At 45.8% G+C, this 23380-nt stretch overlaps 1 long non-coding RNA gene and 1 pseudogene across 2 annotated transcripts in view; one reads left to right on the top strand and one right to left on the bottom strand.

Annotated features, from left to right (window-relative positions):
• LOC110307542 overlaps positions 1-7152 on the top strand; it is a 45782-nt gene extending 38630 nt beyond the window's left edge. The window contains exons 6-7 of one of the 2 annotated variants that reach the window (XR_002379413.1): positions 1664-1736; positions 5917-7152. This is a non-coding gene — a long non-coding RNA (uncharacterized LOC110307542). Of the gene's footprint in view, positions 1-1663; positions 1870-5916 lie in introns of those variants that run through there. The other variant, XR_002379412.1, reaches the window with a different exon arrangement.
• A 3074-nt stretch (positions 7153-10226) lies between these two features.
• On the bottom strand, positions 10227-10342 carry LOC115029149 (annotated as a pseudogene).
• Between the last annotated feature and the right edge of the window lie 13038 nt (positions 10343-23380).

The following is a 23380-nucleotide window of genomic DNA, read 5'->3' as shown; positions in this document are numbered from 1 at the left end:
ACGGCCCCACAATACCCCACAAGTATGAGCAATTCTATGTGCAGTTAAATACTGGCTACTTTGATTAATTTCTAAAGAAGTTGTCATCAGAAAAGGGAGGGAAAGAAGATAAAAGGATGAGTGTTGTGAATGTTTACTTGATCTCTTACTTGATCACTAGTGTGGGGGATAAATTCTTCTGCCTCTGAAACACTCCGTGGCTTGGTGGCTTCTATATAAAGTAGCCAACGGCACTCAGACTGCAAGTCTCAGCGTGTTTCCTGCTGCAAAACAGCCGGCTGGCATTGCTCTTAGCAACTGCTGTTAAGTTGCATCCATTAGAGAGGGTTTCTGAGCAGAGAGAAGCGTGTTGTGTGGCTTTGACATGAGAATCTCAAGTGCTCAGCTGAGATTGGGTTGTTACTTTACTGTAACTGGCCCCAGGAAGTTGAGGCATCCTTTTCAAATGAGAAAAGAAGAAAAGGAAAGCCAAAACTCAAAAACTAAAATCAAAACTCAAAACCAAACCAAACCCAAAGCCCCCAAATCTCCAAACCAAACAACAACAACAACAAAAAACAAATAACAAACCCCGCTTCTGCTGGTGTCCCCTGCACTGACTCCAGCCCCAAAGTTCTCCTCTGCACTCCTAAGACTCATAGGCCTGCAAGCTCTTCTTGGGTTTGTTCTCTATCACTCCTCCCTTCTCGTTTACTGTGCCAAGCCTTGGGGCAGAGCTTTGATGAGCTTTTTTTTACTACCATCAAGTTTTAGTGTAATTGAGATGCACTTTAATGCCAGTTGTTGTTGTTTTCCAGTTTTCAGTTTGGCCAGCTATTCAAATGCTGGCATGTGGGGGAGGGGTGGGCATTGCTGCTGTGTCTGTCCTGGGTAGTTTTAGGTCAGCTTGGGACAAGGTAGAGTCATCTGAGAGGAGGGAGGCTTACTTGAGAAAATGCCTCCATAAGATCAGGCTGTAGGCAAGCCTGTGGGGTATTTTTCTAATTAGTGATTGCTGTAGGAGGGCTGTAGGAGTCCCTAGGGCTGAAGACTCTGGCTTCAGTAAGAAAGCAGGCTAAGCAAGCCATGGGGCAAACATCTGGGCATCACTCCTCCATGACCTTCTCATCAGCTCCTGCCTCCAGGTTCTGGCCATATTTGAGTTCTTATTCTGACTGCCTTCAATGATGAGCAGTGACATAAACGAATAAGACAGATAAATCCTATCTTCCCAAGTTGCTTTGGTCATGCTGTTTTATCAGGGCAATAGTAACCTTAACTAAGACAGTGTCTATTTATCTATTATTTTTTAACTTATTTATGTTCTTTCATATTACCTAGCTATGCACAGCATGGTATTCACTTACTAACAATGTAGCATTTTGGAAGAGAGAATTTATTCATTTTATATCAAATCAACATACATGAAAAGTATGTTAATATACTATAATTAATGGAGGCTAACATCAGGATTAAAAGGAAAATGTCACAACCCAACTTAAGTGAGGAGATGCTATTTTTACTTCTGAAGATGACTTTAAGAAGTAGGTGTCAATTAGAAACTTCGCAGGCACTGTTGATGACAACTGATATCTAAAATAAGCACTTACATCAGTATTATCCATACATGGGGACAGACATCTAAAATAAATATTTAGTAATTTTTGTTTTATGATCCTTCAAGGTGCCAGTTTAGTGGTGTAAAGAGAAAAAGATTGGCTGAAGTCATAAGCAACACAGCTGTGCTGGAGAAAAGTGTAAGCTTCAAGACTGATCTTCAAGATGCCTTCAATTAAATATTAAGTAATAGTGTGGCTTGAACAATTGTATGTAAAAAATTAGGATAACTTTAGTTAATTGAATAGTATTAAAAATTATAGATATATTTTCCATGGCCCACTGGAGTGTAAACCATTCTGTTTATGGTACAACTTACCTCAGAGACTGAGTGTACAAAGGCAAGGTAGTTCTCTGGCTATGTTGGAAATACTATGACTGTTTTTCCTCTTAGGGAACATAGAAAACAGGGACTCCCTTGTGCTGTGATTAGAGGTAAGACTGACCCCATTGTCCTGTGGGTGGAGCATCTTTTATCTGAAAGTCTAAAATCTAATTATCTTCACTTTGAAACTCTTTGATCTAGACATAACATCGCACATGGAAAGTTATACTCCTGACTTCATGTGATAGATCATGTAGGTACATTAAAAGTATTGTATGGGATTCACATTAGGTTATGTGTGTAAGGTAGAGATGAAATAAGTGAATTTCATGCTATGATATGTAAACTTAGTGATAGTCAACAAAATGGTAAGAATATAAAGGAAGAGTCAACCAAGACCCATAGGTAGAAAAAGGCAAACTACTGACTTTTCACCTATGTTCATTAATGTATAACCCTTGAAATTTTAGATTTTTCTTGATTCTCTAGGCCTTCAGAAATGACCAGTGAAAGTCTAGTAGGGTATATGCTTTTCTCGGGATCTGCCTCTACCTCCCTTCAGGGTAACTAGACAAATAACTGGGAATGAGGTGCACAGTAGCTCGAGCTGCTAATGGGAAAGGACCAGTCAATTACCACAACTGATGGAAGCTGCACAGGGTAATGGCCTGCACTGACTCAGTGGAAGTGCCAGACTGGACTTCAAGATGGTGGAAGACAGCTGGCTTTCATCCATATCGCTGGAAACCATGGTTGCAATGTGCTGCAGAGCTCCCTGTGTGAAACTTCATGCATCATAGAAGAAAGGAACATCCCAGAGGGAAAGCATCACCCTTACTAGGAAACTTCATCTACCTTCCCGAAGTGAATTTATGGCCATTTACTGAAGAACCACCTCAGCAGAAAAGCAAATCCTGCTCACGTTTGGGGAGCGTTGGGCCCAGGTCTTGAGGTGATGAAGGTAAGGCCGTACTAGAAAAGTCATCACAACTTTTGTGTTAGAGTGGAACCCTATGGGAAAGGAAGGAAATAAAATCTTGGCCCAGGTCTGGTCTGACTCCCAGTGGGATGACAGGGTCCGGAGAGCATAGTAATTATTACACACTTGTTTCAAGTGTATAAAAAGTGGTAGCAATGCTTGTTCAGGTAACCTTGCACTTTTTCCCTCTGCTTCTGGTCTAAGATGCAATGGAAACTCACCTGAGAGTTTCTGGAATGGCCACTAGGAAAGGAACCACTATATAACATCGCCTCCCTGAAGGTTTAGATTAGTGCCCCAGGAATTGTGCAAGGTGGTGATTGCCATCATCGGCCACACTTAATTCACAGTTTGGCACTCACAAATGAGCTAAATCTTGGCAGACGTTGGGAGACCACTTCAGACTCAATTAAGTAATAACTGCAACTGAATTCCTACATCTTGGCCAAAGCCCATGGCCTCCGGCTTATTGCATGTAGTCAATGTTCTGGACAATGCTACATTTACATGCAGCAAACAGCAGTCTCATTCATAGTTATGCTAATTCCCTTAGTGTGGCCATGACCCAGCTCAAAAAGGCCTGAAACATCTAGATGTCCACTGTATGCCCCACTAGTCCACTTCACTGACAATAGCATATTCCTAACACCAGATTATCAGGAAGTGCCAAGGATGCCAAGGGTCATTGCCTCATCGAATGCTCCAGAAGGTGAGAGCTAAACCCTACAAGGATTTGGGGGCATACCATCTTGGCTTCAGTCAGAGAAGCAGAAACACTATGAATGGCATACAGCAAGAGTGAGGATTCCTGTGGCGGAGGAAATAGATCAGTAATCTGGGTCAAGCTATTCTATACCTGATGCAGGTTTGAATCCAGCAGAAAAGACTAGTATGAAGTGAAGGAGAAGGACAGAGAAGAAGTGAGAACATGGAGCATGGATATGGGAAGCTTGGCTGAGGCCCCACTCTGCAAGCTGAGCCCTCTGGTTGGTGCAGGGTTTGAAGAACCATGACTGCTTTGTGCAGCCATGTTCAGGGTGCAATGTAAATGGTGTAGCTACTTGGGCCTGAAAGAACCCACAGAACCAAAAGGAAATGTCAGAGGCAAAGCATGCTGTTGGGCCCCAGGGCCCTAGGACAGTGGTGAGGTCCAGGTTGTCTCTAACAGGGAGCTCATGTCTTCTGAAAAACAGCCCCTAGAATTGTCTGGGTAAAAACTGGAAGTCTGTCCTCATGATGCCAAGGATTATGTGGCCCAATGCCCACAAAATAGAAAGGAATCTCTGTACCAAATCCCTTGAAAGATTGTGGTTGTGACAAATTGATAAGTCTGGGTAACTACACATTGTCCAAAAGTTAATATGCAGAATATACTGCCATTAGCATACTAAGCAGCCATGCTTAACACTGCAACCCTCCTTGCTGAGTTAAGAGGATGGTCCATACTGGGTGAGCCAAAGTTCCTTCCTTGCTCCGACCTCCTCCTGAACGTACACATCTGGACAGTGGTTGATCAGCATCTCTTCTAGAACTAGAGGGTGTAGAGAACTAGGTTAAGACAGCATGGCGTCTGCTGGCAGCTACCACAGCCAGATCTGCTGAGCCACCATGTAAGTTTGGACATGTCCTTTGCTTACTAGACACACAGGAACAGCAGTGGCAACCCAGAGAGACAGGGACTGAACTGTCACTGATGGTACTCAGGTACCCAAAGCTTTCTGAGCACCAGCCCTGTTCCCAGGTAGTAGAGAGTAGCGATGAGCAAACAGACAAACCCTTTGCTCTGGTTAGAGACTAGAAAAACGAGGGAAAGAAGTCTAGAGTCAGCTCTGGGTATTCTCAGTGATCTGGTGCTAGGCCACTGTATACCCAACTCCAAGTGCTCAGGCCCTTCATGTCAAAGGGTATGATGTTTCCATGAGCCTGATCCATCTTCCATACACACCAGATTACCTCCACATGACCTACAGTTTCTGATGCAGCATCAGTGCCTGCCAATTGGCATGAGCAGGCTGGTATAAATTGTGTGAGCTATGGAGACCACTGTGCAAGGGGTGGGGTAATTTTAGATACAGTGGCCTGAGATGGTGCCTGAAAGTAAAGACTTAAAAAGTAAACAAACAAACAAACAAGGAAGCAAAACCAAACCAAAACAAACAAAAACAATTCAGCAAAATGACAAAGGAGTCAGTACATAGGAAACTCAAAGGTACAGAGCAGGCCACAGGCATGCAGGAAGGAGTCAGGAGGCAGCAGCCTGAAAGAAGAGGAAGAGGGAGAGAAGGGGTGGGTTAGGGAGACGGAGACTGGGATTGATGGAGGCTGTCTTAGTCAGGGTTTCTATTCCTGCACAAACATCATGACCAAGAAGCAAATTGGGGAGGAAAGGGTTTATTCAGCTTACACTTTCCACATTGCTGTTAATCACCAAAGGATGTCAGGACTGGAACTCAAGCAGGTCAGGAAGCAGGAGCTGATGCAGAGGGATGTTACTTACTGGCTTGCTTCTCCTGGCTTGCACAGTTTGCTTTCTTATAGAACCCAAGACTACCAGCCCAGAAATAGTATCACCCACAAGGGGCCTTTCCCCCTTGATCACCAACTGAGAAAATGCCCCACAGCTGGATCTCATGGAGGTACTTCCCCAACTGAAGCTCCTTTCTCTGTGATAACTCCAATCTGTGTCAAGTTGACACACAAAACCAGCCAGTACAGAGACTATCATAAGAAGTGCCTAGTGCACCCCAGCACACAGCACACAACAGACTCCAGTCTGTGACTGTTACAGTTGCCCTTTCATCTTTGGGGGATAGGGCCTTAGGCTCTAGTGGGTACCCAAACTCCCAGGGAGTACTGAACCCTTGGCATTCTATATACATTCCCTGTGCCTGCATGGCTACAGTATCATTTAACTTCTAACTCAGAAGAGATGAACAAAACCCATTAAAGTAAGATTATACTGTGTTAAGTCTTAAGCCTCATGACTTGTTTATTTCTATAATTTGTTATCTCACAGTGGTGGCAACCTGAGTGATGGACACTGTGGGTGACAGAAGACTGCTTTTGAGGGAGTAAGCTGTATGAAGTGAGAATAAACCTGCGGAGTTCCTCCCATTGACTTAATCCACTGGACTTCCTGTTTTTTGTGACACACACCGTACAGAGGTGTGTGGCTCATGGCAGACAATTGGATCCGACACAGCTCAATGAGTCAGATCCATTGATTGGCCTTGGACCTGGGGTTCCCACTCCAACCTTCTTTACACACTCCCTTCTCCTGACCTCCTCCTCCCACCAAGAGAATGAACAAAGGCTAGAGGCTCATAGCTCTGTGTCCCTAAGCACCTTCAGGAAAAGATGATCTGAAACAACATTTGTAGAAGGTCTGTGGGGATGCATACTTCCATGGCCACCTTAAACGCCCCCCCCCCCCCACACACACATCTGTTCATAGCATGGTGGCACCCAGCCATGCATGGTGCAGAAGCAGGGTCTTCGAGAACAGAAGGAAACCTCTTGAAAATGTATTCACATGCTGGTGGCTGGTTTTTGGCCTCTGCGGTAATGTTTTGTGGGACCTGGTATCTCTGTCCCTTAGGCCTATCACATTGCAGTGACTGTGGATTATAAAGGGCTGATGAGCCTCTACATATGTGGCTATGGTGGTAGGTGCTTTGTAAAAGTGAGGCTTCTGGGAGTTGCGCCCCAGTTTGCAGAATCACTGGTGTGTTGAGCTGTGGCAGCTTTAGCTCTCTGATCACTAGGTGGCTTGCACTGTGAACCAGAGATCCTGCTCTGAAATTCCCCGTGCACAGCCATGCTTTGGGTCTCTCCCATGAAGCATGCCCAAGGGATGGATGGCCTGTGGACCACTCTATTCCATGCTCAGGAGCTGATGACCAACACAAAGTGGACTCTGTGTCTATACTTTTGTTTGTTGCTTATTTTGTTTGTTTTGTTGTTGTTGTTGTTTTTGTTCATTTGTTTTGTTTTGTGTATTTTGACGTTTGGTTTGGTGTGTGTGTGTGTGTGTGTTTAAATCTTACTGCGTGTTTTGTTTTTGTTGGTTGGTTGGTTTTGATTTTTGTTTTGAGATACAGAGAGAACATTGTTGGGTGAATAAGGAAGTGGGAAGGATCGGGGAGGAGCTGGGCATGGAAGAATATTATCGAAATATATTGTATAGAAAAATAAATTAAAAGACAAAGGAAAAATATAACAAAGGAAAAATATAACACTCTGGGAAATTCTGAGAGGGCTCGTGATTGTTGATAATGATTGTTTTGACTTGACAGAATACAATCAGCTGAAACAAGGCTTTGGGCATGCCTCTGAGGAGTTATCTAGACTCAGCTGGTGGACCTGCCTGTGAGGAGTTGTCTAGATTGGGTTAATTAAAATGTGAAGACTCATCTTAACTCTGAGTGACTCCATTCTATGGGCTAGGGTCTTAGGTTGGATAAAAAGGAAAGAGTGAACCAAACTTGAACATTCATTTCTTTTTATTTTATTTTATTTTATTTTATTTTATTTTATTTTATTTTATTTTTTTTACGTTTTGGTTGGTTCTTTGTGAATTTCACATTACATAACCCAATCCCCGCTCATATCTACTGCCCCTCACACCCTTTCAACCTTCACCTGAATGTTGTGTCCGGCCAGCAGATCACAGCCTGGGTTCTAGCCTGGAAAGGCATTTTGGAAACCTGGAAGAGAAGAGGGGCTAGGCGACGAGAGAAAATGGTGCAGCTAAGACAGGCAGATTCTGATCAAAGCTAAATTTTTTATTTCCGACACTCAGTTATGAAGGAGGGGGAGGGACCCGATTCCCGCCAAATAATCTTGGAGTAAGGTTGCAGGTGAACAGGTGATGGCTTTGGAACAGCAAAGCAGCGGGGCTCCAGCAGTGGGCGTGGCAGAATGATTGAGGGGCAAGCTCCATCCAGGTGTAAACAGTGGAACCATTAAGGCTGGGGGAGGGGAGGCTCCACCTGAACAGAGAAAAAAAATCTCAGTGTGGAAACTGTAGTGGGTCACAGTGTATTCTACAGTATCCACAGTGTTGTTATCTTTTGTTCACACTTCTTTGCTGGCAAAGGTTCATTGCAGTGGCTCCTTGGTCTCCACCTTCTGCTACTGTATCAATACTGAATCCTCACTGGGACTCCTCTCAGCTACCCTGTTGTTGCCCTGTGTCCTGGAGATCCTGTAGTTTTGGATCTGTAGGAATAGCCCCTTCATGCACTCCAACAGTTCATCAATAGGGTTGATGTTGGGATGGGCCAATTCAAAACCCTGGACCTGGGCCTGAAAGGTATCTAAGATGATCAGTCTGCCAATGCTCCCACCATCATGCCTTTGGGGCCAGCTCACCCCCGCAACCAGGGCCAGCTCTACCCAGTGAGGTGCATGACCTATTTTCCTGAGTATTGAAGCCAGTGAGAGACATGGCCAGTTCTCCCACTCTTATGACTCTGGGGCCCGTCTCCAGTCTTCCCTGCATGGCAAGGTAGGAGGGAGTGCGTGAGAGTGTGCCACCATCCAGCAGACAAGAGGCATGGCCACCTCTCCTGTGCTCATGCCCCCAGAGCTAGCTCACCTGCAAGCCCTGCATGCAGGTCCAGCTCTACTATGCTGCCCAGGTGAGGAGCAGGACCCACTCTCCCAAGTGCTACAGCAAGTAGGGGCCAAGGCCAGCTCTACTGCTCTCATGATCCCAGGGCCAGCTCTCCTGCCTGCCATAGGTGGCAAGGGGCAAGAGCTGGGGAGAGCATCTCTCCCTCCCTCACACTGCCACACGACAGACAAGAGGCAGGGCCAGCTCTCCAGTGCTCAAACCCTCTGCACTGCCTCACCCACATCACTGCCACTGGGTCAGCTCTACTATGCTGCTTGGGTGAGGTGCAGGGCCTGCTCTCCTGAGTGCTGCACTTTGTGAGGAGCAGGGACAGCTTTCCTGCTCTTAGGACCCCATTGGGACCAGCTTTCCAGCCTACCACCAGAGGTGAGGGCAAAAGGGAGGTGAAGAGATCTCTCCCACACCAATGCCACCACCCAGTAGACAAGAGGCAGGGCAAGCTCTTCCATTCTCATGCTGAGGGCTGGCTTACCTGTAACCCTCACATCCCAGATCAGATCTACTGTGCTATTGTCTTACTCAGGGTTTGTATTCCTGCACAAAACATCATGACCAAGAAGCAAGTTGGGGAGGAAAGGGTTTAATCAGCTTACACTTCCATATTGCTAGTCATCACCAAAAACAGTCAGGACAGGAATTCATACAGGGCAGGGACTTGAAAGGCAGGAGCTGATGTAGAATCCATGGAGGGGTGTTGCTTACTGGATTGCTTCCTCTGGCTTGTTCAGCCTGCTTTCTTATAGAACCCAGGTCTACAAGACCAGGGATGGCACTACCCACAATGGGCCACACACACACACCCATCACTAATTGAGAAAATGCCTTATAGCTGGATCTCATGGAGGCATTTTCTCAAGGGAAGCTCCTTTCTCTATGATAATTCCTGCTTGTGTCAAGTTGACACATAAAATCAGCCAGTACAGTTGTCCAGGTAAGGTGCAGGGCCCTAATGTTGCAGCTGGTGAGGGGTGCAGGGCCCTAATGTTGCAGCTGGTGAGGGGCAGAGTCAGCTCTCCTTATGAAGCCCTGAGGGCCAGCTCTCCAAGATGCCCAGGTAAGGGGTGGGGCCAGGTTTCCACAGCCCTCAGTTATCATTGTCCCAAGTGTCAGCCCAGACCAAGGAAGTCCTCCTGCCTTTGGTGGTAACAGACCTCAGCTACTGCAGGGTCTTAGACTCAGAGGAACCCCCCCCCCCACATGGTCTCAGCTGGCATCACCAGCTACTCACCACAGGCAGTTCCTCACTACCCCGGAGTCTCCAGATCTGCCTCTCTTCATCGTTCACACATCCTTCTGTTTCTTTTTCTCTCCCATTTCTCTACCACTTACTTGCTCCTCTTCGTGGTAGCAGGGTCCGAGTGTCTGGGGTCATCTCAGGAGTGGTCTCAGGAGTGCTATGCCCTGCTTGAGTGTTATAGTGTTGGACAGAGATCATCTCAAGTATGCCAAGACCTGTGTGCTGCCAGATTGGTGTTTATCTCAGGCTACCTCTCTGGCTACAACTCCCAACCCCACAGTGCCAGTCTGGTGGTTGTCTCAGGCTCACCATGAGAGGGTCATCTGTCTTAGGCTCACTCCCAGCCAGAGCCCGTAGTTTCAGCTGGAGTTTTTCAAGCCTCTTGCTTGCTTCTGATCCTGGGCCTGATGTGCTAGACTGCTGGTCATCTCAGACTCAGCTGTTTTCAGGGAATGTCAGGGTACTAATCATTCAGTTACAGTGAGCCTAGACAGATTCTCTCTGCTCTGCCACCTACTGACACACATGTGACACAGCAGCCACGTCTGCAATGCCTCTAGGGGCAGGGAACATTCATTTCTCCATTCTCTCTGCTACCTGACTGAAGACACAATGAAACAAGTCTTCTCAGGCTCCTGCTCCCGTGACCTTTCTGCAGTGATAAGGCCGTACCCTTGAACTCTGAGCCAAGACAAACCCTTCCAGTTGCTTTTGCCAGGTGCTTTCTCATAGCAGTAAGACACATAACTGATACGGACACACTGGTCTGTCAGTGACTGGTCTCTGTAACAGGAGAACCCTATAGGGCAACCCTCCCATTTGATGAATAAGACAGGATAGGGGTGGGGCTTACAGGATGTCTGTTAGAGCAGACCTGCTTAAGGCCTAGAGTGCCTTCCATCTGTAGCCCCAGAGAGAAGCCAAGAGGCACTGACCCAGGTCAAAGCTCACCCGTATACTCACTTTCCCTGGAACTCGTTCTAGGAACTGACATGACTTTTGAATTCTTCTTGTTCAAAAATAAAATAACTTTAGCTCAGGGTAAATAGCTTCAAGTTGGACTGGACTCCAACTTGATGGAGCCTGGGTAGAGAAGAGGGGTGGGGCTTGCTTCAAAGTAAAAACCTCAATAAAGCCCTCTGAAGGGTGAGTGAGGCGCACGCACAGTTAAGTGTAGAGTGGGGTTGTGCATGTATGTTGGTATGTCCAAGCCTGTGTGGAGGTGGGAATTTGTTGGTTTATGTGTGCACAAAGTATCTGAACTTATCTGGGTGTTATGAGACTTATGATGACCACATACAAGATTATGTTGAATGGGGTATATTCTTTGGGCTGCTGTGTGTAGGTGGTGTGTGTGTGTGTGTGTGTATGTGTTTGTGTTTCTCATTACTATTTTTCAGCTTAACCTCCGAACCGTGAGGGTTTTGCTTGCAGTTCCTATATTACCATGGCTATAAGCAGTAAAGAATTAAAACAACAACAACAAAGAGGATTAAAACAACAACAACAAAGAGGAGCCACATCATGAAATCTTTTGAACTGAAATCCGGACAGGGAGTCTATCAGTCTTTAGGATACAATGGGAAACAGTTCATTTCTCTATTTGTCTTAAGCTATAAACCAAACAGCTCTGTGTGTGTGTGTGTGTGTGAGAGAGAGAGAGAGAGAGAGAGAGAGAGAGAGAGAGAGAGAGAGATACAGATGTTTAGAAGTGGTTCTGCCAGACAGGTCCATATGAGCATGAGCACTGCTGAGATCTTAGAGTCATGAGTCACTCAACTGAAGCAGCCCACTTCTGGGGAAATCACACTGCCCAGTGCGTAGTCCCAGATGGATTTTGTAGACTTGGCAACTCATCAGGCTGAAACTGTGCTTTTCCCCCAGTAGAATTTCTAAGAAACTGTGTGTGTGTGTGTGTGTGTGTGTGTGTGTGTGTGTGTGTGTGTGCTTGTCTGTCTGTCTGTCTATCTATCTGTCATATCTCTCTCTGTTTCTGTCTCTCTGTCTCTGTGTGTGCCCCTCTATCTGTCTGTCTGTCATATCTCCCTCTGTCTCTGTCTCTCTGTATGTGTGTGTGCCTCTCTGTCATCTCTGTCTGTCTCTGTCTCTCTATTTGTCTCTGTCTCTCTGTCTTTCTGTCTCTGTCTGTCTCTCTCTCTTTCTCTCTCTGTGTGTGAAATATCCTGAATGTAATTTCAGTGCTGATAAGATTACATCTATGCTTCTGTATTTTAATGCTATATTTTGTGAACATTTTTTAAATTAATCCTTCGTTGATTCATCCCCCATTCTCCCAGCAAGCAGTTCTTTGACAGTTGCATTATGTAGGCCATAGAGATAAACATGAATAAGACATGGCCCAGGTCGGAGTGGTCCTCACAGCTTCATCCTTTCTGCCCTGTGGCAGCTGCAGGGCATGTGGAAGGAAGAAGGCAGCTGAAATCTTCCCTCATAGACCTCACAGTATGGTAGGGAATCCCAAACACCAAAGACCAAATGAAATGCTTGCTACAAAGAGAAATCCTACTTAAGGAAGGAGTCTTGGGAGAGAGTGACTGGTACCAGAGGAAGAGCTTAATCCGCACACAGTTAGACCCTGTGAAGGCACTGAGAGGTTCTCTCAGGGAGAAGCGTGGCGTATGCAGAAAAGAAGCTGATCCTGAGTGGCTGGGATACAGAAAGGAGAGGGGCAGGGTGGGCACCCGGTGGGGGCACTCGAGTATTGGAAACCGGATTGTGACCTCTGTGACAGGCCTGATGTCATGGGCCTGTGACCCTGACTAGTTGCGGAAGCTAAGGCCAGAACAGGAGGATCGCAGGTTTAAGGCCTTGAACTTGAGACACAGAGTAAGGTGAATACCAGCCAGGCGATGTAGTAAGACCCTGTCTCCAAGGAAACCATGGAACAATGAAGAGGCTTAGTGTGTAACTAGCTGTTTCAGTGACTGCTTAGATCCCTGGCTTCTGTCCCCAGTTGTAGGGGATGTTGAATGGCTGGGATTTGGTGATGCTTATGTCTTGAGGCCTTTGGGATAAAGCCCAAAGGACATCCCTGAGTCTGTTCTCCCCCAGAGCATGTTTTGGTTGGGTTTCAGGCTACAACTTGATGTAGAATCAAGTCTCAGGAAAGGAACCTCCTTGTCTGGGATCAGTGAGTTCTTCAAGTTCTGTCAAGCCGTGGATATGGGGAATGCAGGAGGAAGGAATACTGTCCTGTGTTTGCTGTGGTTTGCTGGCTGCAGTGGTGTTTGCTAGTGGACGGTATCAGTGTCTACGTTGTCTACTAAAATTCCCCTTTGCTGCCGTTTTCCCTTATCCAATATGTTATCCCCATCTCACACAGAGTGAAGCCTGCTGCCAGCCTGTGAGTCATGCAGGAGCTACATCTTCAGACACTAAATGGACCCAGCCCTGCATTCTGTGGAAACAGAGGTGGTCTACGTGGGCTTGCGAGTGTGCCTCCAAGAACAGCCACAGGATAACTTGCATCAAATACAGCTGTAATAGAATTACAGGCGTGCACTAAGCCTCTCTTTTAATCTGGCAACTGTACCTTATTACCCAATAAGCTTAAAGGACAATAAATTCCAGACACAAATAAGGAAGTGTCATACCACTTAGAGTACTCACAGCACTAGAAGGGGAAGCTGGTGAAATCCAGATCTGACTGCATTTGCCAGAGGCTCCAGGCACATTGGAGATTTTGATTGCAACCCATGGGTGGGCTTTGTGAGTCTCAGGGATGTGTCTGTGGGTCCCCAAAGTCTGACGCCTACATTCTTGCTCTTTCCCCATAAGCAGTAGCTATGACCTTCACAGGTGAGCATGGCTGGAGTCTTTTCAGAATATCTCTTGACTCTGTCAGCTGCTTGTCACTCACTAACCACAGCAGCTGCAGAGACCCAGACCTGGTGAAGGTATCACGTGATTATCCATGGAGCAGAATTGAGGTGGCCTTGGCCAAGGTCATTGCTGTTGAGGCTCCCCAATAGCCTCTTCCACAGACTATATCACTTAGATCAAATGCTTTACAGATTCCAGTCGGCCCTTGCAAATAGAAAATAGACTAGAATCTGTGGAACAGGGCAAGGGAGAGGGCCTAGATATTGAATCTGGTATTTAACACAGACCAGAGAAGTGAAGTCAAATGACTCTTCAGAACTCTGAGGATAGGCAGAGTGTCAGGACAGGGGTGGGTGACAGTCTAATGTGTGTCACAGGCACTGTAGAACAGGTATGGGAGGCAGCCTAATGTGTGTTTCTAAGATGATCTGTGGGATGCTGGGTATTTTAGCACTTTTTAGAAAATGCAGTTTTTGAGCTATCTAGGCACTAAAGAAATAGAAAATATCTGCATAGCAGCAAATAGGACAGAAAAAAATGCTGTGGTTTGGATGTGGCTGTCTCTCACAAGCCCATGTGTTAATGGTATTGTCCCCAAGTCAGTGCGGTTGGGTAGTGGTGTAGCAGTTAGGATGTGGGTCTATGGGTCAAGCCTAAGGAGCATTCTTGAGGGGCTTTTGGGACTGTACTGTCTTTCTCTCTCTCCTCTTGCTAGTGAGGTGAGTGACATTGCTCTGGCACCTGCTCCCTCTGTAATAGGCTTATCCCATAAGCCCAAATCAGTGGAGCCAGATGATCCTGGACAGGAACCACTGTCAGCCAAGACAAACCTTTCATCTTTATAAGTTAATTATCTCGGGCATTTTGAAATATTGACGGAAAGCTAACACTAATAAGCTTTTGGTTTTCTCTTTCTCTCTCTCGTGATTAAAAAAGACCACTTATTCGTTCCGTGCAGATGAGAGGCTGGAAGAATAGGTCCTGTACCTGCATTTTTTTTTTTTTTTTTTTTTTTTTTTTTTGGTGAAACTCACTCATGGTGTCCAAAGCTTAATGAAGAAAAACACTCTCAACCTCATTCATGACATGATAATGTGAGTTCAATGAGAACGTTGCATTGGTCAGGGTTCTCTAGAGGAATAAAATACAATAAATACACACACATGCATTCACACACATATAAAATATAATACATATACACTTAAGTGGATATAAACACATGTATATGCATATATATACACATATACATACACACATATGTAAATTAACAAATAAGCTCATGTTGAAATAGCAATAATTATCTCCTACCAGAAAGGCTCAGAACCTAGCAGTTACTTAGTCTATAGGACTGGGAGCCTCAGCAACTGCAATATCCCCACACTGGCTGCCTCACACTGGGGAGGCCCCTGTTGCTCAGTCCACTGTGCTGGGTGCCTCAGAAGCCTTAATCTTGGTTCATAAACTAGAAGGATTCCTGGAGAGCCACAAGTCCTTAGTCCATGCTGGAATTCTGGAAATGATGGTTCTGATATCAGAGAAGGAACAGCAGCAGCAGTAGCAGCAGCAACAATAGGTTACAAATAGAAACAGCCTGATCTCCAGTAAACATGAAAATAGTTCAATTATGTCAGACACAAGACAAAAGAATATAAAAGATTCAACTTGGAAGGAGCTTAAAATTCAGTTTTTGAGATAGCTTCATGTAGCCCAGGTTTGCCTTGATCTCACTGTGTAGGGGAATAGAATGGCCTGGAGCTTCCGATCTTCCTTTCTACCTCTTAGTTGCTGGAATTCTGGGGTATGTGCCTCCATGCCTGGTTTATGTGGGAATAGATGTCAAACCCATGTCTGTCTATGTGGTAGGCAAATGCTCTTAGCCAAGCAATAGCCTCAGCCTTCCCCAAATGCATCCTTTCCCCCTTCTTTTCTTATTTTATTTTATTGTTTTAAGATTTCATAGTTGAGTACAATGAATTTTATCATACCTATCCCTTCCTCCTCATCCTGAGTCTCCCCATCTACCTCTCAAATTCACGTCTTCTTCTATAATTACTATATGATACATTATAGGATTTTATAGAATTATAGACAGTATGTATTATAGCCTCTGTATATAACCTGAATCTAGCCAGCGTTGTTTTTACTCACATGGGTGTAGGGCTGACTAACCACTTGAGCATAAGCGACCTAAGAGGGAGCTCACTCATGAGGAACACTGACTCTGCCTTTGAGCTTTGGGTGCAGGGTTGTGCTATAGATTTCCCTCTTGGGGGCGGGGTATACCAGTCTCTTATTCTCTGTACCTTAATCAGTTGTGGTTCTCTACAATAACCTCTGTGTCTTTAAAAAGGAAGTTCCTCTGATGAGGGGAAGTGCTGAGTTGATTGCAGGACTTACAGATGAGTATGACTGTTGATGGCCTTTCTGGCCAAGAGGATTGCACAACACCTATGACAGTGACACTAGGATGGATAGCCATCCTAGTGTCTTCTAGGGAAGAGACTTCTAGGTCAACACCAACTTGATTTGTCCAAGTCCTGTGACTGAAGTGTGTGGTCTTACTCTCATGTTCTGGCAGTCGACCAAAAGCAATGACAGAGGCTTGGGTTGTCATCAGTGAAAAGAAAAGTGTGTCAGCACTGGGCAGGATGGAGTGCAAGTTTACATGTGTTTTCATTTATGTTAAAACTCAGAGTGTGCGAGAGATGATGGGAGTTGTCATTGGTGCCTGTAGAGCCGTGGTCAGGAGTGAGTAGAAGAGAAAACAAGCAGAGGAGGAACATGAATCTCACAGTTGGAATTCTTAGATAAAGATATGGGCTCCAGGCTGAGCTTTCTAGTTTTGAGTCCAGCATATACCATGTACCAGATGTGAGTCCTAGGGTCCCCCTCTTTCCTCTCCTCCAAGTCCCAGCCTTACAAGTCCCTCCCCCCATTATCTCCTCCCTTCTCCTCAGAGAAAGATAAGCCCCCTCCTTGGGTACCACTCCACCTTGGAACATCAAGTTAAAACAAGACTAAGTGCATCCTCTCCCACTGAGACCCAACCAAGCCACTAGGGAGGCTGCTGACCTGAATCTTGTCTCTGACTTTACAATGCTGGTGAAGCACTTCATGAGTTCAGATGGGGAAATGGCTCTGAGTTCACTCTTGAATAAACTTCAGAGAAAAGAGAGGCCAAAGGTCAAAAAAGTTGTCACTCTGGCTTTCAAAACAATGTTTTCTAAGAAAGCTCTGTGGTTCTAGGAATCTGCAGATAACAACAAACACGTTCCCATGCCAACTCTGCTAAGCACTGAGGAAAAGGCTACAAGGGTTCTTCTGTGTGTAGATTTGGGATTGCAAGGAAAAGATGCTGCAAGAGGTGAAGATGGATAAGGGAGTGAGGGGCTTCTGGTCGACCTCTGTATGTGGGCTATGGATGGAAGCTTACTGAGAGAGGTAGGCACTGAGATCTGTGCATCCCACATCATAGCAAAGGACAGACATCTCAGTGACCAAGCCAGAGAAGGGCTGTTGTCCTCCAGCAGAGAAGCTTCCTACCAACACATGGATCACACACTCTGGACTTGCAGCTTCCCAACAACAGTGTAGCCATCATTGTGGAGGTAGACTATTCAAACACAGAAGAGCTAGAATCACCCACTGTAACAAGGCTGTGGTGGTCTGAATGAAAATGGCTCCCATAAGCTCACAGAAGGTGGTACTATTGAGAAGATCAGGACAGGAGACCTTGTTGAAATAGGTGTGGCCTTGTTGGAGGGAGGGAGTCACAGAGAGTGGGGTTTGAGGTTTTAAAAGCAGTGCTGTGGACTTCTCAGCCACAAATGAGTAATGTATAACCCTCTGGTCAAGGCTCAGATCCCATTTGTGATTAACATGGACACTCACAACTGGTGAGAATACAGAGATAAAGTGTCTGTGGAATGTCCTGCCACCGATGGGACATCTATGTCACACCCTTTCCCCAAGCCCCAGAGATGGTTGTGCAAGGGGAGTGAGGGCAGTTACAAGAGCCAGAGGTCAGGGAGGAGTGTAGCGGAATCATGATCTGGACACGACAGAACCACTACACTCATGGACTCACAGCGGCTGTGCTGGCCTGCACAAGACCTGCACAAGATCAAGCCAGTCAACATTCCAGCATGGCGTGGGAAGAGGTTCATGAGCTCTGACCCCTGAGGAGCTGTGAACAGTCGATGGCTTCTTGGGGCTGGGGTGGGGTCAGTTTTCTGGGTGTGGTCCTGGTAGGCAACACACCAGTGGATGGTCCCACATTAAGGAGTATATGAACACCATAAATTTGGAGTCCATGGATTATTTATAAAACAAAACAAAACAAAACAAAACAAAACAAAACAAAACAAAACAAAAAAAACAAATTGGGGTGGGGTGGGGTGAGGGAGGAGAGTAAGCCTGGATCTCGGAGGAGTAAGGGTGAAAAGTGAACATGATTAAAATGCATCAAAATTATCGAAGAATCAATAAACATAAAAAGAATGCTCTCCCATGCACATGCACACACAAAATAAACATTTTGAAAGAAAAATTAGATTTCAAATAATAAGGAAACACAAAACTCTGAATAAATATACCTATGACATCATCTGTGTAACCTAAGGTTAGAGCTGGCGGGTTTACAGGAGAAACTGAAATGAGCAAGTCCTTGTTAGTTTAGTACACTCCCTGAGGACCGAGGATGGAGGGGTTGTTCACTGTGTACTCCACAAAGGGCGGGGACAGCAGGTACTAGAGAGATGCTTTTTAAAGAAACTGGTACCCGAGGGCCAGGCTGCTCCCCTTTGCAGCCACTGCCTATCGTTTGGGAGATTGCAGTGTGAAAAATCTTAATGGCTCCCACTTCTACAGGACACATCACCAGAAGACAAGCGCCACAGTGCTGGAAGGCGTGTCAGTCAAGGCTACACACTCCAGCCCAGCCCCCAAAATTTTGTGTACTCAGAGGATTTCTACAGAGAAGACTCAAATGCCTAAGGGAAAACAAATTCTATGCCCACACTGGTTAGAGTGCATTTCACATAACTCTTCCGTGGTGTTGTGTGACAGTGTGGGACGAGGACATACAGGGAAGTTCTGTGGCAGTTTGGGTTTTCTTGGCTTTGTATGGTCTAGCATGGAGTGTAGTCTTAAGAAGTAGGGCTGAAAGTTTCAGATCACAATGAAGCCACTTCTAAGCTATTACATGGCTGGTTAATGAGTTGACTCCAGTGAACTGTATCCACGTGTTCTGGGTCTCTGTTAGTACATACACACTTTAGGAACACACCCACACCATCAGCAGCCCAATCACCAATCTTACCCAAAGCAAAGCATGGCTACTGCTGTTGGAAACTAGCCCAAGAAGCTGGAATAAATCCCAGTAGCAAAGCCCACCATGGCCCCACTACATGATGACTGTAGCCTTACAGAGCCTCTAGGATCTTTCTTTGCTTCAGTTCACTGTCATCTTAGGCAGGTGTGGGAGGTCCAGGGGACTCAGGAGGCTTGTTCTGTTTTATTTGTTTGTTTCTTTGTTTTCACTTTAAAGGACACGCCCATGGAGTGTTAGCAACAATGGTTTTTAGACCAAGGACTTCCCCCTTTAGATCAAATGAGACAGCTGAGTAGTGGGAATGGGTGAATGCATTATTTAATTCTAGACCCTTCCCCCAAGTACTAAAATTTTGCACACGCGCGCGTGTGCGCGCGCACACACCCACACACCCACACACATGAATAAGCATACTTTCAATTGTGTCCATTTTAAAGATGTGTTTTATTCTCTCTCTCTCTCTCTCTCTCTCTCTCTCTCTCTCTCTCTCTCTCTCTCTCTCAATTGTGTGTGTGTGTGCACATGTGTGCATATGTGGGCACAATTACCTTTGGAGGCCTGAAAAGGGCATTGGATTCCCCCAAGCTGGAGTCAAGCAATGTAAGTCAATGAGGACTAAACTGGGGTCCTTGGCAAGACCAGCAGATGCTTTTTATCTTTGAGCCATTTCTCCAACTCCTCAACTTTCCTACTTGATGGCAGCGGCAGGTCAGAGCCTCCAGGATCCTGTAGGCTTAAGTTCCTGTCCTGACTTCCTTTGGTGATGAACTATGATGTGGAAGCATAATCCAGGCAAACCCTTTCCCTTCGAAGGTGGTTTGTTCATGATGCCTCCTCACACCAATAGTAACTCCAACCAAGACAGCCATCAACGTCACAGTACACTTTGATTTAAAAAAGAAATCATGAAAAAAATAATGTGCTGAATATTTCTTGGCTGTAATCTTCTGATGCCATGGGCTCTGTGTTGAGTAAAATGCCTGTAAGTTGCACCTGCCTTCTGGGGACTAGTTTAGGCCTGTTTCATGACGAGCTGGCTTTTTAAAATGGGTTTCACTTGCTTTATCGTGAAGCAAAGCCTTGCATGATATATACGCACTGGGCTTGCTATGACACAGACATTGCTCATGTGTTTAAATGAAACAAATGAAACTGCTGATATTAATTCCTGGCACTGTGGCATGCAGGCTAGGAGTTAGGAGACACCCAGTCAGTGCCTGGGTACAAATGTCGACTTGGATGGTGGCTCACTGATTATACAGCCTTCAGTGAGGGTACCTCTGAGTGTCTGTTGTTTTTTTTTTCCCCACCTCTTGTTTAATTTCAAATCTTTTGTGTATATGTGTATGTGGAGGGGGTGTAGTTGCATATGAGTACAGGTATCTGTGTAGACCAGAAGAGGGCACTGTACCCTTGGAGTTGGAACGACCGGTTGTCAGCTACCCGTAACTGGTTCTGGGAACCAAACCTGGGTCATCTGCAAAGGCAGAACATGCTCTTTGCCACTGAGCCATCTCTCCAGCTCCTCTGCTGTCTCATTTTAAAACTGGAATAATAGTTGCCCCCACCTTCAGACACTCCTCTTGGGCCAAGAGATACGAGGATCGCTTCTCTGTAGCTCATCCTCATGAGAGCTATGAGCACTTACTAAATGCAAGGCCTGCTGCACTCTACTCAACCTGTCCCCCTAATCCTTCCATGCGACCAGAGAGGTCTCCACTATTATACCTTCTCTACAGATGAGGTCATGCATGTTTGTGGTTGTTTAATCCTGGCCTTCATGACTGTTCTTGTTTGATTATGTGACCAGCTTGGTGCTCTGTGCTTGAATCCCCTGATTTTTATCATTTCTTTTCCCACGAGAGAGTTTCATCAACTTTCCAGCAGTTTTTCTGGAGGAGGGTTTAGGGACTTCATCAGAGCAAAGTCCAAAATAAAATAAAATGAAAATCTCACAAAAGAACCTAAAAGCAGAAGAATTGTGAAGCCAGCTTGTACAGCAGGAGGAGGGGCTCCCTGGGCACTGGGATGCCTGGCACTGACTTTTGACCCCGTTCTCCCATGGCTCTGTGCAGAGTTCAAGCCTTGAGGCACTTAGCATGCTGCCTTCCACCTGTGTAGCAGACCAAGTGCCTACTGCTCGTTCCTGATGCTCCCTCTGGCTTCAGATATCTTACGTGCTATTTTACTGGCTCAGAGGGGACCCTGCAGGTTCACTCCCTGACTAAACACCCTTGAAAGACTTGCCACCTCTGCCAGGGTTTTGGAGAAATTCCCCAGTCAGCACAAAAGACATAGTGAGGTTACAGATTTACAACAGCCGGAGTTCTCTTTCTAGATTTCCTAGGCAGTTAATAACTTGGCACAGCACATTGCTCATGGGAGCTGCGGCATTCTGATCTTGCCCTGTGGTGCCATCACCAGCTGCTCACTCTGTAGAGTAGAGCCGTGGGAAGTTTTCCCATTCTAGGGCAGGATCAAGTGTGGCACTTTGCTAAGGAGAATGAGGCGTGCATGCGGTGAAACCATCCTGTGCACTGCACAGTTTTGAAAGCATTCTGCACAGATGCAGAGAGGTCCAGATGAAACCAACTGACTCAGTTACACTCCTTAGCTGATAACCCTGCCTCTCCAGCTTTCCAGTGAGTCACAACTTTAGGCAGCATCTCTTAACGTTTGTCAGAAACAGCCATGTGGAGGGATGAGATTCCTAGTCTTTGAAATTCTAACTAAAAACCTGTCCACCAATCTCTGGAAGAAAATAATATCCAGGAAGAAGTGAGCATGCATTGAGCATGGAGTAGAAAAGTCTGCCTTTATCCTTGCCATACCCCGATTTCATCTGGGGCCAGGAAGATGCCTCATCTACCCAACTGTAAGGAGGAAGATAATAGCTGTTTATGTACCTGAAGGGGGAATGGTGGGGATTAATTAGTTAATGGTTCCATGTGCTTTGAAGTGCTAAGTGCTATTAGGCTTCATTTAATCTACCCTAATAGTTCCACAAACTCTGGCTCTCCTCGCCAGCCAGGACTTGGCATCTCTTGATCAGAGTTTTCAAATGGCGGAGCAGTTTTAATGCAAGTGTGTTCAAAACTGGTTTGTGCTGGCATTTGCAATTAAAAAAAATGAAGTTAAACACTTGAGCAATCACCAATCACCATCGCCTTGTTCAAGTGTACCAGAAGGCAGACTAATCTCTTCATGATAATGGAAGTAAATATTAGTGCCCCCACCCCTGCTTTTTTTTTTAACCTGCTTCCCTCTGCCCTAGTATCTTAGATCTCTGTATCTTTTAGTTTCACAGGCTGAAAGTTTGAAATAGAAACTCAAGGGAATGACCTTTAAGACTAGAGTATCAGTTCACATGTGCAGCCTAGGTGGACTGAACCCTACCTGTTCCTGAGGGCTTGGGACTGATCTTTAGGGTAGACTACTGCTTATGGTCACCATTGCCGTGGGGCATGGTCCTGAGTTCCCTGCCTTAGCCTTGGTGAACAAACAGGGCCTTTTAACAGCCCTGTTAAATAGACGATGAACGCCATGGTAGTTTAAAATGGCATGTTTAAGTTGAGAGTTCAGAGTTATATCTATCAGGGTGCATGCATGCTGTCTTTGAGGTACTTCGCAGAAGCTGGGTGGGAGGGACATGTGGAGAGACTTTGCTTGGGTTCTAGGGGAGAGCCAAGCACATTTCATGCCAGCTTAGCTTAGGGCACGCACAGTGCAAGCTGCACTCTGCTCTTGCCTCCGAGGTAAACCTCCTTAGGGGTGGTCAGGCAAGGTCAGGGAAAAGACAGCCAGCGAGTTGGCCATTTGGCTCAGTGGACTGGGGTCAGTGCTCTTTACCCTCAGTGGCTGACCCTCCTCTTACATAAGCAGTAGACTGGGGTGGTATTTCCAAGGCCGTCAATACTGTGTGGAATGTAAGTCAATGGATTTCACCCTGAGCAAGCTCTAATTTTACAGAGGACCTTTAGCAAGCAATCTGCCTAAGGCAGTGATGCCAGCCAGGTCACTGCTGGGAGTAGTTATAGTGGCAAAGACAAGTTCCATCCTTACCTTCCTTGCACTTGATTCTTTTGCACGTCTCCCATCTGGGTCTCCTACCTGGCAGCTTCGTGACATGAACTACTTATCTTTTTCTTTGATTATACTTTATCAGGACACGGGAAAATATTTTCTATGTTTTTCTTCAGCAGGCTAGCATGATATAAGATAAGACATTCTTGATTGGTAGTTGGTTTTGCATTCCCTGCTGGGCAAACATTTCTGGTATATGTAATGAATGTGCCTTGGAAGTAGCGCAGGGCGTGTAACTGTGATAAAGTTATGCTGGGCCTTTTCAGGTCTGCTCAGTGGTCATGAGCTGCATTTTGATGTAATCTGATTGGCCAGCCTGGCTTCTGACAGTAGCTAGCCTCAGTGTT

This window comes from Mus caroli, chromosome 13, assembly GCF_900094665.2.
Source record: "Mus caroli chromosome 13, CAROLI_EIJ_v1.1, whole genome shotgun sequence".
In the NCBI taxonomy this organism is placed as follows: Eukaryota; Metazoa; Chordata; class Mammalia; order Rodentia; family Muridae; genus Mus; species Mus caroli.
The sequence above is the reverse complement of the archived record's forward strand: the minus strand, read 5'-3'. Positions and strand labels throughout refer to the sequence as shown.